This window comes from Atractosteus spatula, chromosome 10 (assembly GCF_055471065.1).
Source record: "Atractosteus spatula isolate fAtrSpa1 chromosome 10, fAtrSpa1.hap1, whole genome shotgun sequence".
Taxonomy (NCBI): Eukaryota; Metazoa; Chordata; class Actinopteri; order Semionotiformes; family Lepisosteidae; genus Atractosteus; species Atractosteus spatula.
In genome coordinates, this window is record NC_142715.1 from 11,416,918 (window position 1) to 11,431,692 (window position 14,775).

A 14,775-nucleotide genomic window follows, 5' to 3' on the forward strand; every position below is an offset into this window, starting at 1 on the left:
CTGGTTAATAATGATTATTATTTTGTATTTTGATTAGTATTTTTCGTAGCATTCTTCCTCAGCTTTTAAGTTATTTGGTGAGCAAGAACCACTGAGAACGAGTCTGAATGTGTGAGCCCATTTCAAAAAATAAAAAAAATAAGTTATATAAATCAAACCTTTTCTTCTGTAGTAATTTCATTTGATATTAAAATTAGTCCTGATTTACAATTTTTGGACATGGTTCATCTTAAATAATTTTGTAATAAGTTTCAGTTTAGGAAAATCATGCCCAGAAGCTACCAAAACTGGTAATGTTCACATAATGTGTAATGCAATAGCAGCAGTTGGGGTGGGAAACAAAAGGCATCTTTTGGTATGAATCCTAAAACTTCATCGAGGGCGTTCTAGGATTTCTTGCTTCAGATAAAGCTGTCAATACAACATAGATTTCTACTCAGTCAATATCAGCAGTGTTATCACTACCAAACGCTAAATATAGATCCTGGCAATACTTCATGAGTTGTTCATTAGAAAATTGTTTATGTTTTTTTAACATATTTTCAATACCAGACAAAAAGTCGAAAGTTTCAATTTCATGCAACTGATGAAATCTCTCTTCGATGGAAGTTATAAGTACAGTACATCCAAAATACTGCGGAATCAATCAAATTTACATGTTTCTTGTGGATCCAGAAGATCATTTTGAGACTCAAAACATGCCTGTCTTTTCTTTTTTCGAGGACGAAGGAGTAGCAGCAGGAGTAGCAGTAATGGCAAGAACATGTTTAGAGTTCAGCACTTCTCATTTCTAATGCGGAGCCATCGACTCAGAAAGCACCAGCCCCGATAAAATAAATTGCAGAATTGCTGCCTACACGCTTTGAATTGCTGGCATTCTCTGAAAGCGTTCCTTTTTGAGGGTTCATGAAATTCCTCACATTTGAGCCAACACTAAAATATTTCATTCGGGGTCGCCTAATTCATAGTGCAAACCGAATCTACAGGGGAATGCTGTGGCACATGAAGCCGTTTGTTATTCTGTTGTGAGGTGTGAGGGGCGGAATGCAAATCGAGTTGGTGAATAGAAAATGAAACAGGAGTCACTTCTTGAGCTACAAATTCCAAAAAGTATGAAAACCTGTGCATTTTAACAGTGCAGAATACTCACAAATTGCACTGAGTTGCTTGCTTTCTTCTGCTGCTTTTATATTTCAGTCATTCACTGTCAGCTAGCACTGGAACAATTCAAGAGAGGTAAAAACAGAAGCAGTCAGGAGTGGGATTTGAACCCACGCCTCCATTTGGAGACCAGAACACCCAAGCCAGCTGAAAAGACACACATCTTTGAGTCTGGCGCCTTAGACCACTCGGCCACCCTGACAAGCGAAAGCAAGGGGTGTGCTGAATGCACCAGTAGTTGACTAAACTGAGATTCTTCCCTGAAATTATTTGCTTGCGAAGAGCCAAGTTGCCTTTAATGGATCTTGGAAATCAAATATACGGATGGATTGTTATTCGGTTGTGAGTTTTGAGGGGCGTATTATAAACTGAGTTGGTGAAAAGGCGCTTTTTGTTAGTCTGTCGGGAGGCTGCACAAGGTGTTTAGAGGGAGAACTTTTAAAAGACCAGCTTTCTATGTTTAACATCAAGGCAGATTTTTTTTTTCTCAATGGAAATGCTCTTTGGCGCTTTCAGCTTTACGTAGGGAACAACGTCTGCCGAGATCACTTTTGAGCCAGTGCACATGGTAAAGTGCCACCAATTACATTTAATATTGGCTGTGGTAGCAAGCTGCTTTTGTTTGTGAAGCTTTTACTTCTTTAAGCTGAATCATCGGCAGGACTAGCTTATTAAATCTTTGCTCATAGCGCTCCATCAGAAATACCTTGTCCATGTTCAAAAGAGATCAGGGGATTTACTTCATGCTTTCACATAGCATACCTTACACGAAAGATTTAAATGGGGAATTGATTGTGCTTCTTGATGTTGTTCCTGTGGTTGCCTTGGTTACAATGGTGAACGTTCTTCCATGTTCTGCTAGAGTATCCACTGGGTGGGCTTTATCAATTGGCTCGGATAGGTCATCAGTGCTCCGTCTCCAGAAAAATAATCAGCACTGTCTTTTTTCTGTGCACATGACTGTCTTTTAAAACGTGATTATGAAATCACGAGTTCATTGATTTCTCCAAATAACAACAATACATTTTAACCCAGCGGTTAGCATTCCTCCAATCCAATAGTTTTACTCCAAGTAAAAAGCACCGCAATATATAGAGAGATGATATTCAAAGATTTCAACATTCTTATTGGATTGCCTGTATGCAGATATCGCTCAGAATTGCTAATATGATTTTAATTCAGTTTTTCTCTACTACTTTCAGAGTCTTTTATTGACCTTGATGAAGCAGAGAAGTGACATAACCACAAATGCGACCAGTTGTGCAGCTGTTTCTGGTTAATAATGATTAATGTGGAAAAAAAACAGCTCCTTGCATTAAGAGCAAGAGCAACCAACGCGCTTGCTTGTTGAGTTGGGTATTTTCCGAGCTACTCTTTTGCTCCCTTTTTGACCAAGACACAGATGTGTGCTGATTGGTTGAGAATTTGGCGGGCATTGGAGACCCACGTGGTGTTACCACGCCCTGGCAATCCCTGATTGGTTGATGAAGGTGAGATATGAGTCACTTACTCCTGACACTTAGGAATGCAGTCCAGATGTCCATTCGGCACTCCCTAGACAGATAGGTGCCAATGGATGACCATGGATCATGATAGCCAGGCTTAGCTAAGTGCATCTCCGTTTGGGAACTGTCCCTTATCAAAAGAAAACATCTTTAATCAGCCTGCATGAATACTTTCTCTGTGGCTGCACCACATAGAGGGAGAGTGAGATGGGGCCTCATTTAGGAAAGCACAGCAACGCTTAATTCTGTCTTATTAACAAGCATTGCCGCTACAGCTGTAAACTTATTTGGCGAGCATGGACCTCTGAGAAGGAGTCTGAATCCATCAAGAAGACAGGAATTCTAATATCGCACTGCCGTCTTGTGTACAAAATATTTGTTCAGCTCTAATGTCTGTGTGCGTTGACAAGGCATCTCAAAAGGATGTATTAAATAAGAAAATGATCCTTTCTGTTACCATTCCTGTAGTTGGAGCATTGTTTCACCCTTTTACGTTCTACAATATTTACAGACAAGGTTTTATCACTGGAGTTGTACAGAACAAATGTGCATCAGTCCATGAAAATCATCAGTACTGCTGTTTTTCTATGCATAGTTTAATCAAGAGCACTTAAAAGATACAAAAGATGGATTGTGTTCTGTGAGCACCTGCACATCTCTAAGTCACTTCCGCAGCCTTTTATGTGGGGGATGTAGCTCAGTGGTAGAGCACATGCTTTGCATGTATGAAGTCCTGGGTTCAATCCCAGTTATCTCCCAGTGCTTTATGTTACTGTGCTCACATCGCAGTCTTCTGTTGAGTGAGAACTCTTTGCTCGTGCTCATAGAGAGCTAAGTTTACACAATTAAACTTGAAATGCTACAGTGTTCTCTGCAGTTTTAAATGTACCTCCAAAGCATTTAGTTCTGTTAACTACCAAAGAATGTGAACTAATTTAAAGTCACATTCAGGAAATCCAGAGAACGTCTTCACACTTGTCATGGCTGTTGCAGAAAAACCTCACCCGGGATGTTGAATCTCACCCGGGATTTCCTGAGAGATCATTCACCGAGCGAGTCCTCCCTCTGGATTCCGCACTGAGCTGAAAGCTGCGCGAATTCCTCATTGTGTGTCCTGTACTGTGTAGCACAGTGAGAAGAACGCCTTGAGTTTTTTTCCGTATGTGAAGGAAAATGCAAAAGAGCATGAAAAGTATTGATGGCATAAAATATCCATGGTACAACTCGAGAAGGAACTGACGGACAAAACAATGCCATTTGATGATTACAAGAGAAACACAACCGTCCGAACATGGGCTTGGATCCTGAATGCTTGCGTTAAAAGACAAAGCAAAGGATATAACCTGTAAATGTCTTCATGTCTTACAGTTTATGAAATAACACAATTGCTTCCTTTCTTAATAATTTCTTACTATTGATAGATGCTTTTTTGAATTTTAACAGAATCACAATTACAGACATTTGGGGTTAAACTGTTATTCACATACTCTAACGAAGAGAAACGTTAGTGTCTTCCGGTGTGTGAGCCCATTTGTCAAAAAAGTTACATGAATTTTTTTGTTCTTTGCTTTTCATATTTCAGTTAAATCTACCGCAAGCTACCGGTAAATACCGCGAGTTACCGTAAATTCTTCTATAATACGACAATCAAAATAATAGTGTCCGGAATTTCCGCAAGGTGGAGCTAATAAAGCTCAACCTCTCATGTTTGAGCTGTGGCTATCAATGTCTTTAACGAAGATATTACTAATAGTATTAATAATGAATGACCTTGGACAAGCTGTAAGTGTAAACTCAAAGTATTGCCCTGGTCAACATTCTTTTTTTCATTGACCGTCTTTGTAAAAGTAACACCACAGCATTTCGCAATCACGCATTTGTTTCCAATCATGCAAAGTACAGTAATTTTTGAGAATCGATTCACCATGCCTTTCACATGCTCATAAAAGAGATTGATTTAGGAACATAAACATATTACCGTATGAAAACTGTACTGTATACAGCATGTATATGTATATTTAATGTCTTAACTGTGCCCGTTTAAGTATTGAATATTCATATCTAATTTTACCACTGAAGGGAAATCTTAGTAGCTGTGCATAAAAAGAATAGGAGCATACTGCAACGCGTGTGAAGGCCATAAACGATATTAATTTTGGAACATAAACATACAGTATATGGCTGGTCTCGGTACACGAAACATGGTTTCATTATGACCAGAATCGGTCTTGAGATATTTTTAACTTGATTTACAGTATTTGAGAGGTATGTCTTAACACCGATACTACAGTGCGTAAATACTGCTCACCTATATGTTTCTAGGCTTATATTTTGCTTTTAACAATGTCGCCATGGATTGATTAGAGATATCAAGTACATACAAGTCATTTTTTAAATGTTGTAGTTCGTCTTGTAAAAATGTTACGAGTACATCATCTATCAACAATTACACAGGTTCTGTTTCCATATTGCGGATTTTGGTTACGTTATATTATTTTCTAGATTTCACGTTGTGAATATATGATTTGGGCAAACAGAGCCGCAAAGAAGTACATTATGGGTTGTTGTTTTTTTTTTTGCAGTTTTATCTAGAACAAGCGATGCTTAAACCTTTGTCTGATTCTTGTGAAACTATCCACATGACAGTTACAGTACCTAGGAGTTGACTTCAGTGATGTCACTGATGGGATGTTTCTAAAAATCCATCCTCTGTAAAACGTCTTCTCTAGTTGTCCTGCATATGTATTCGCTAATGAAGCTGTGTGTTCTGAGCCTGGATCTCTACATTTCTGTATGAACCAGCTTAGAGGGCTAAAGACAGCTTGTGTTTAAATTGAGTGTAAGGCAATTTATGCTTCTAAAGTCATGGTCAGCATTTATTATTGTACTGTGCTGTAAACTTGTTCTGTGCCTAGTCACATTATTTTATAACGTTTTTATAGCGTTATTAAATCCGGTGGCGCTGTGTGTTAGTTTCCTGACTCCCATGTCACATGGTCTGTGATTGAATCCCATGGAACTATGACTTTATTTTTTAACAAACATTTCTTTGAAAAAATGAAACGTTTCCCTTGTTCAGAGATTAAGGTCGCTGCCTTTCATCTAAAACCCTACTTGAATCCTTCTAAACTAAAAATCAGTGTTAGTGAGTTTTAAATAAAGAGGTATCCAGGTAACAGTGAAACGGGCAGACAGTCTGGGGAGATCGCCCGTTTTCCATGTAAATAGTTCCCTGGTTCCGCACCCCTTGGTGTTTCTCTCGCTCTCTCTCAGGTCACCTGATCATTAGCTCGAAAGATTTGAGTGCTTTGTGTATATTCTAATGGTAGTGGGGGCAGGGTGTGTGGGAACAGGTTTGGTCGAAATTGCATTGGAGATCTATGTTCTTCACACCTGAAACATTTTCTCTGAAAGCATACTAATTAAATGACCGCAGGCACTTTCCACCCCCTCTGCCAGCAGGAACATTCCTATTCTTAGCTCAGCAGCTCATTACAAACCGGGTTTTTTTACACAGCGATACAGCTTTGTGTTGTGAATCTGTTTTTCCGTGTTTACAAAGAAAGTGGAATACAGTGATATTACCTGCTATACAGATACATATGTTTAGATATTTAGACCCTTAAATTAATATCATTATTAATAATAATGATTATAATGATAATAATGATAATAATGATAATCGGCCAGTGAAAGCTCTGTTGTCCTTCACATCAATGCCTGAAACATTTTTTTCATAATGTCGACATACACAGTCGTGTAACTGACAGTTTGAGGTAGCCTATCGTGTAAATTTCACTTTGTTGCTGATAGGTTAAGCTTTCGAAACTCTGCCCCAAAGTCATGTGACTGATTTTTCGCCCTGTTTCGTTGGTTAAACGCAATGATCACAAGCACCACCATGGTAACTGGGATGTGTAGTTTTTAATTCCGTTTGAATTATAACTGTATGTACTGTTATAGTGGACATAAAAACAAGAGTTCGCTGGCATTATATAATTATACGAATTACACGAATATAATTATATCTTATTAATTTCTTGAGATACGCGATTCTTTTAATACAGTCTTTGCTGTGCTCTAGAGGATCCTTGTGATATTTGAGCTCTGGTTGAATGATAAGTGTCGCAGTTTAAATAAATATTGTAGTTGGCAATTATGAAACGCTCTGTTAAAAGCAAGGGAGTTTTTATGTCCGTTGCAGTTCTTTTGAAACTGAACTTGTTTGAATTGACTGAGCTCCGTGCTGTACCACACAATGTCTGTTTTTTTTTTTGTGCTGTCCTACTGTACTTCCTACTTTGAAAATACCCGTGAAACCAGTTTAATTCGTCACAGCCAGCCCTCCCGCAGAGAGGGGGGTTGTACTCGTTAATGTCTTAGCACAAAGCAGAAACTTCTTGGAAAGATTATAGATTTTAATCGTCTTTTTTCTGAACCAGGGAAAATCTGATCATGTTTCTCTATAACAATAATAAAAAACTTTATTTTACATATCACCTTTAAAAGTGTCATCTCAAAACAATACAGTAGATGTAAACCACAGATTACAAAGTAAATACCCAGACAAAAGCAAACGCGTTTTTAATAAGATGCTTTTATTCGTTCATAATCCGACGATCTCAGGAAGACTAATGGGGGTCTGGCTTTTTTTCTGGAAAACCATAACTCTGGTCTTGTCCAGATTGACTGTCAACGCCCAGGTCTGACAGTGCTGCTCCAGCCTCTGTTCTGTGGGCGACAGCAGGACCAGTTCCTCTGGAAAGAGGAGGAACTTGATTTCTGTAATTAATGCAGATCAGTAAATCAAGGGACAAAACAGTTATTGCGCCCGGCTCCTCAATGGGCTTCGACGTGCTAATGCGTTGGTTTAACAGTCCGGGTGTGGCAGTGTTTTTTATTATTGTTATAGAGAAACATGATCAGATTTTCCCCGGTTCAGAAAAAAAGATCTGAAGTACTGTACCGTATACTAGTTTGTCACTCTTCTCATCCCCTCTTTGCTAAATGGCTTTTGAATCGAGTCACATGAAGACAGAGGTGAAACAGCCCTACGCAGCCCTGTCGCAGTACACGAATATAATTATATCTTATTAATTTCTTGAGATACGCGATTCTTTTAATACAGTCTTTGCTGTGCTCTAGAGGATCCTTGTGATATTTCGAGCTCTTGGTGAATGATAAGTGTCGCAGTTTAAATCATTTTCGTAGTTAGAAATTATGGAACGCTCTGTTAAAAGCAAGGGAGTTTTTATGTCCGTTGCAGTTTTTTTGCAACATGAATATAATTATATCGTTATTAATTTCTTGAGATACGCGATTCCATATTATATTCCCTTTTAATCAAATTCTAAAAGTATGCTTGTTGACTCCGGTATCACGTTAGTTAAAGACTTCAATGCTTAAAATGTTTAGGAAGAAATGGAATACTGGTGTGTATGTTTTCTTTAAAGTACCGAGACCAGCCATATACTGTATGTTTAAGTTCCAAAATTAATATCGTTTATGGACTTCACATGCGTTGCAGTATGCTCCTATTCTTTTTATGCTCAGGCACTAAGATTTCCCTTCAGAGGTAAAATTCCATATAAATATTAAATACTACAATGGACACAGTAAAGACATTTACTGTAAATCTTTCTACAACAGACCAACGGGCCAGGAGTGCCCCTGTCGGTCAACCAATCACGTACCGCGGTACCCCGTGTCATCTTGCGTCACGATGCGCGACGCCGTAGCCAATTACCTCCGGTACGTGTCTGTACCGCGCACTTTGAATGGCTGCATCTGTACAGTCCTAATCTCATAATGCTTGTGAAGTTTTCCAATAAATCCGAACTGTAATTTTGAAATATTATTGCTGAGAATGCAAAGAGAATACAAAGATCAAAATCAATGAGTGAAAATACAAAAGTAGTTCATTAAACTACTTCCCTGAAATGAAGAGTTTCTTCCCTGAAATGATTTGATTTGCTTGCAAAGTACTAAGCAGCTTTGAATGGATCGCGGGAATCAAATATACAGATGGGTTCAGAGTGTGCTTTCCAACTTTTGTGTAACATTTTCCTTTGATAGGGCAGAGTTGTCTTCACAATCTAGGTTACATAAAAAGGAGTGACGTCAGTACAAAACTGCTTTCCTTCTTGGGGAACAACGGTTGTGTTCCATATTTCTAACTATTTTGGTTTCAAGATCTCAATTTAGTGTGAAACATAAAAGCCAGCTGGATAAATCTCTTACACGTCATTTACAATGGCCTTTCAACTAATAGCCCGTGCAGGTATCAAACCTCAGCTGATGGTACGAGTTGCGTAAGGCTCTGCAACATGCAGATAAGAAACTAACCTCTGCTTCTTCATTATATACACAGTGAGCTATATTTGTGAGCCTACTACCCCCTGCGGGCTCCGTATTTGATTGTGGTACAAGACCGGCCGTGGAGATGAAGTGAGACGGGTGTGTACTTTAAAAGGCTCATAGCGTCCCTGGGAGGGCTCAAACCACCACCCTTTTGGTTAACAACCGAGCCACAAAGACTCGTGTACATCTTAACACTCCTCGGTCTCAGTGAAAGTGATACACTCCGTAAAATTTCCGGAGATTAATTTGTTTTTAAAGGAAAATCACCAACAGCGGCCGAGATCTACTGGAGTTTTTCATTCTATACTGCGATTTCTGAAGGGTACCCTGTGAAAATATGAGTTTTGACGAGAAGGGATGGACATATAAGGTCAAAAGGCTTGGGGAATTGAACTTTAAGGTGAAGACTGTGGGTTCAGTAGCAGCAGAATCTGATCAGTATCAGTTGACTCCGATATACTTTGAAAATTAACTTCGGGATTTAGAGTCAGACGTTCTACCGTTGCACCATGGGGTACTTAATTTAAAAAAATAGAAAAAAAATCAGTGTTCCTGGATCTGTAATTGAGAACAACACCTGCACAAGAGATGCGCAGGAAGAATAAAATGTGGTCTGGGAAGAAGAGACTCTCTTCGGAAGAGCGGCGCTCTTCACAGGAGATTTTTTTTTTGTGAAGCTGATTTGTCTCCTTTGGGGAATTCAAAGACCCAGACAGCCGTGACTTCGTCGCGCAACGGTAGCGTGTCTGATTCTAGATCAGAAGGCTGCGTATTCAAATCACATCGAGGTCAGCTGTTACTTTTTCAGGTTCTGCTGGTCCTGAACACGGAATTCACACCATGCAGTTGAGTTCTATCTGTACACCACATACAGTAGATAATCTAAACAAAATAGAGCAGTACAGGACACGCAGTGTGGAGCTCACACAGGCTTACAGTCTCCAGCATTGGAGTGGAGGGGAAAAAAAGAACTTTGTTTTTTTTTTAAGAGAAAAGGCACAGTTCACATCTGCTTAACATCACGTCCAACTTTAGAGACAGCTACATCAGATAATGGAATCCTGGAAGTTTCAGATAACTTCTTTTAATACAGGTTCAAGCAAACCTGAAAGTTAGGGAGTTTCTGGACACTTTTGTTTTATTAAAAAGTGTCTGAAGCCTGAAAATGTAATTTGAAAAAAAAAACGCTATTGGACATTAGCAGGTACTTTTTGTAACGATTTGCTATTTCATGCTGGAAAACAGAGGAAACAGACCCAATGTTTGCTTTCAGGTGTGGTTCATTACATAATAGACATCTATTACCGAGGAGCTTGAATAAAATTTACACAAGCCAGGAAGAAGTCGAACCTACAATCTTATGATCCAAAATCAGATGCGTTATTTATTAAACTGCTGGTATTTCACATAACCTGAATTCCCCCATAGTGTGCTCAGCATCGCTACTAGTAATATACCGCCCCGTCTAAAATTTCAAAGTGAGTTTTAAAATATAATCTCTTTAAATCAGACAAAGGGTTTATGTTTCGCACTGAAATTCCAATTGATTGAGAATTCAAAGAAAGACTGTTTTCTTCCACAACACCGTATATTTATCACATCCACCAGACTCTCCAACTTCTCCAGACCTTGCTGGGTGAGCATTTGCTCAGATAAATTAGGTCACGTATCATGTTAAATCACTTCTTCTCAACACAACATTTCCCAGTCCACGTTTTCTCTATGAAAAAAAGACATTTTTCCCTTGCACGATTTCTCGTTTTTTATCAAAGCGTACAGAAATAAAAAAGAAGAAGAAATAGTGTTGCAAAAGAACTCTGTCGCCCTTGGGAGATGTCAAACGCATTGGACATGAAAAATGCCAGATAAAAGCCAGTTCTCTTAGTTTCTCGTTGTCGGGGCTGCTACTGTATGTAAAAGAGGCCATTTGCTCTGAGAGCAGGTTCAGCGTTTTCTGAATGCAGATGTCTCAGAGCGATGTGTCCAAGTGGCTGTTAAAGGGGATGGATGTCATGTCACTGTAGCTCACTTGGTTAAAGTGCCTCTTTATTAAACAAAAGAACTGCGGTTTGAATCCCAGCTGTGTATTTCTTCCTATCTTGTAGTACAGAACGTACCATTTTGGGCACTCACAAAGGGCTTGATTTTGTTAAATGCATGTGTTCATTTCCTTTCTGGAAAACTTGTTTTTGATTAAATTCACACAGCTTGCGAAACATGCAATTCAGTTCTTGGTTATCAGTGCAGAAGAAATATTACCGGCTGGCAAAAAGAACGGTAAGAGATTTTTTTTTTGGATTCGAGAAAAGACTCCACCAGTCAGTGTCTGTGGTGCAATCGGTTAGCGTATTTGGCTGTTATCCAAAAGGTTGGTGGTTCAAGTCCAGCCAGGAATGGGTTTCTTTTGCGATGTAAACATTGTTTTCGCATAGGTCGATTGGATTTTTGAGCTAAACCATAGCTATTTTAATATTTGTAGGAAATGCGACTGTTCAACACGTGTCAAAAATGTCCAATAATGCCCAACATCGCAACTCCCCAGAAAACCATATTCACCCAAGAAAAATGATCATTGAATCGTCATTTATACTCCCGTCACATCCTCTGCTGAAATATTTTAAAAATACAATGCAGATTTGTTTGAGAACTTGACAAGCATTGTTTTGTTAGCACTGTGAAGTTGGATTTTGATATTTTGACATATTTACCTTAATTTTAAACTGTAAATACTGTACAATCTATTGTAATTGTGTTGTAATATTAAAATATGTTAGCTGAGGATGCAAAGGGGTGAAAGGGAAAGGTCAGAGGGTACAGTAACAACAAGGTTAGGATTGGTGGAGGTGATAGGGGTGTTGATGGTTTTTCTCTGTAGAGGATGATTGAGTTTTGTATCCTTCTCTGAAGTGAGAAACTGGAAGAGTTGGGAGTTGAGAGATCTGATGAGGTTAGTTATAAAAGGAAGTTGATGTGGAGCTGTTAGCTGTAAGAATTCCTTAATGTCTTTGATGTTGTCATCAAAGATAAACTGTACTCAGCAAAGATAAAAAGAAAATTATCTTTGCATACTGCCCTGTCTTTCTAACACCTGAAGAAGGCTCCACGGCCAACACGTTGTGTTTCCTTTCTTCTCTTTTCAGCATGGAATAACCTTTTACTTGTTCCTTTGCAGCCTACGCATGCTAACGCAGCTACTCACCTGATATTTAACATTCCTATAATCACAAATATGAATGTCCACTGTGGGTATTTTTTCCATGATTATTTACTCTGTCATTGAAGCATATTTTATGTCATACCGAAGTGTCATAATCACTGAAATTTTTTTTTTAATTTAGAAAGAAAATGATAAATCACTATGAATTGCATTTAGCCTGTTCTGATCTAGATTTTCTATATACTTTAACATGCCATGTTCACAATGTCACAACTGAAATGCAACAGTGAAGTGTTGTAATGTACATAGTGTCGGAACATTGAGATGTTTTGGTAATGAGGAAGGAAGGACATGCCATGTTCACAGGGTCATATTTAAAAAAAAATGACACAGTAAAATTTCAGGATTTTGATAGTCTGTTCCATTGTCTCTCACACCTCAGTGTCAGAATTTTTAGATGTTTTTATAACCAGGGGGTAAGTTTATAGCAAGAAGCAGAAAGTGCCATCACCCGTTGCTCATCCTCGGTTAACCATATATTCTCATATGCCATGTTCTAAATGTCCCATTTATATTAAAAAGTTCTTGTAAAATGCAAGATTTTAAGACTTTTTATGATCAGAAGGTAAGGTCGTGGTAAATATGCAGAAAGTGCCTGTGAACTTATGTTTTGCCTTTGTCTTATTTACTTATTGTGTTTGTGATATTGTGAGTTTTGAAAATTGGTTTACAATTTTCTGAAATGTGTTTCACACAAAAATTCTATTTGGATAGTCACTACTTACATATTCCCCTTTACTGAAGATAAATACAGTAATCCATCCCGATTAGTACTTTTAAAAATTACTGTAAAGAGCCATCTACAGGTGAAAGGCGGCATAACATCACAGCAGCAGCATTTAAGGCAGAAGAAGAAGCCAGATTCAGCCTCGTTAATGCAATACCATTGGGTGAGGTGGAAAAATATTTATTGCTCTGAATCCTAACATTTTTATAGGAGGTGTTCTAGTACTTCTTGCCTCAGATAAAACTACCAATACACATATTTCTACTCCATCAATAGCAGCAGTGTTATCGGTACTGAGTCCTAAATGTATGTCCTGTCATCATATAAAATGTCAAAAGTTTCGACTGCATTCAACTGATCAAATTTCTCTTCGATGACAGTTATAATTTTATCCAAAATACATCCGAAACAAATTTGCACTGTTTTTTTTTTATCCAGAAGAGCATCATCATGAGACTCAAAACATACCTGTTTTTTCTTCTTTCCAGGAGGAAGGATTGTTCAGATGCAAACATTGGTCCAAAATCAATGTGCTCTCCTATCGCTGTTGCTTCTTCAAATCCTTCATTTGAACGTCGATATTGAGGGATGATATCTTACACATTTTGGTTTTCTTTTAAAGCAAATTATATTAAAATATGAGCCTCTGTTATAGTTGTCTTGGAAGTTTCGGAAGGTATAATAGACCCCCTTGTGCCATCAGCTAAAATATGATAAAATACAACAAAATTTATTTACATAGAACAGCATTTATGGTTACATGTATATTAAAATTAAGATACATATACAAAAGTATTAAAATACAAACGTACAGTCATAACATCATCATGCTGTCCAACTGTCTTTTTTGCTTGTCAAGTTCTCCAACAAATCTGTGTCGTAATTTTAAATATTCTAGCTAAGGGTGCATCGAGAGCATAAATGAATTCTTCTGCCAGTCGTTCGAAGATCAAAGTCCTTGGCTGAATATGATGTCCTTGAATGTTGGTCATTATTGGCCATTCCCAGTGATATTGACTTACGTACTTAATTGTTTAACAAAAACATTCACATTTCCTGCAAATATCAAGTGGGTTAAGGTTTTGCTAAGAAATCCGAATAAGTAGAGATGAGGTTTACATTGCAATAATGAGAAGTGCATTTCTGGGTGGGCTCAAACCACTAACCTTTCAATTAACAGAGACTCACGTGTGTCCCTTTTCTCCATTTGCAAGCTTCTGATTAAAAAAAAAGAAAATAATGCTTCTTTCTTACCAGCCTGCAATATACAAGGCAAGATTTGTATTTCATCTTTCACAAGCTGTATGAATTTCATGAAAAGCAAGTTGTTCCAGAAAGAAAATGAAAACTTGCGTTAAACAAAATCAAGCTGTACGTAATCATCCATAGTGATACATTTTGTAAGACAAGACAGGAAGAAAAGCACTGCTGGGATTTGAACTCAGCATCTCCTGTTTAAGAGGAAAGCATGTTAACCAAATCAGCCAAAGTGCCATCAGTGGATCAACACCATGTCTGAGTCAGTGATTGCAGCTGACTGTCACTGGAGGACAGTTCATTGTGAACAAGTCAGCCTGCATAATGAGGGGGAAGAGACTGACCTCTGTGATGCAGTATCGACCAATACTAACCTTCTCTCCAACTGTTCTCTGCTGCATTCTGGATTAGCAGGTAAATATTGGTTTCCATGAATGTGTAGAAGTTTTGTGTATTTACTGGGACAATTATTAATTGTAGTAGTCAGTCACAAAATGATTCTTTGATGGCTATTAAAAAACCGACCTTGCGGGTTAACTCATTTAACG

General features: G+C 38.2%; 1 non-coding gene across 1 annotated transcript; it reads right to left on the bottom strand.

The window, feature by feature from the left end:
- Nucleotides 1-1,250: 1,250 nt before the first annotated feature.
- Nucleotides 1,251-1,363, bottom strand: trnal-caa (transfer RNA leucine (anticodon CAA)). The gene is made up of 2 exons: nt 1,326-1,363; nt 1,251-1,296 (listed from the first exon to the last, which is right to left on the bottom strand). It is a non-coding gene; the product is annotated as a tRNA-Leu (tRNA).
- Between the last annotated feature and the right edge of the window lie 13,412 nt (nt 1,364-14,775).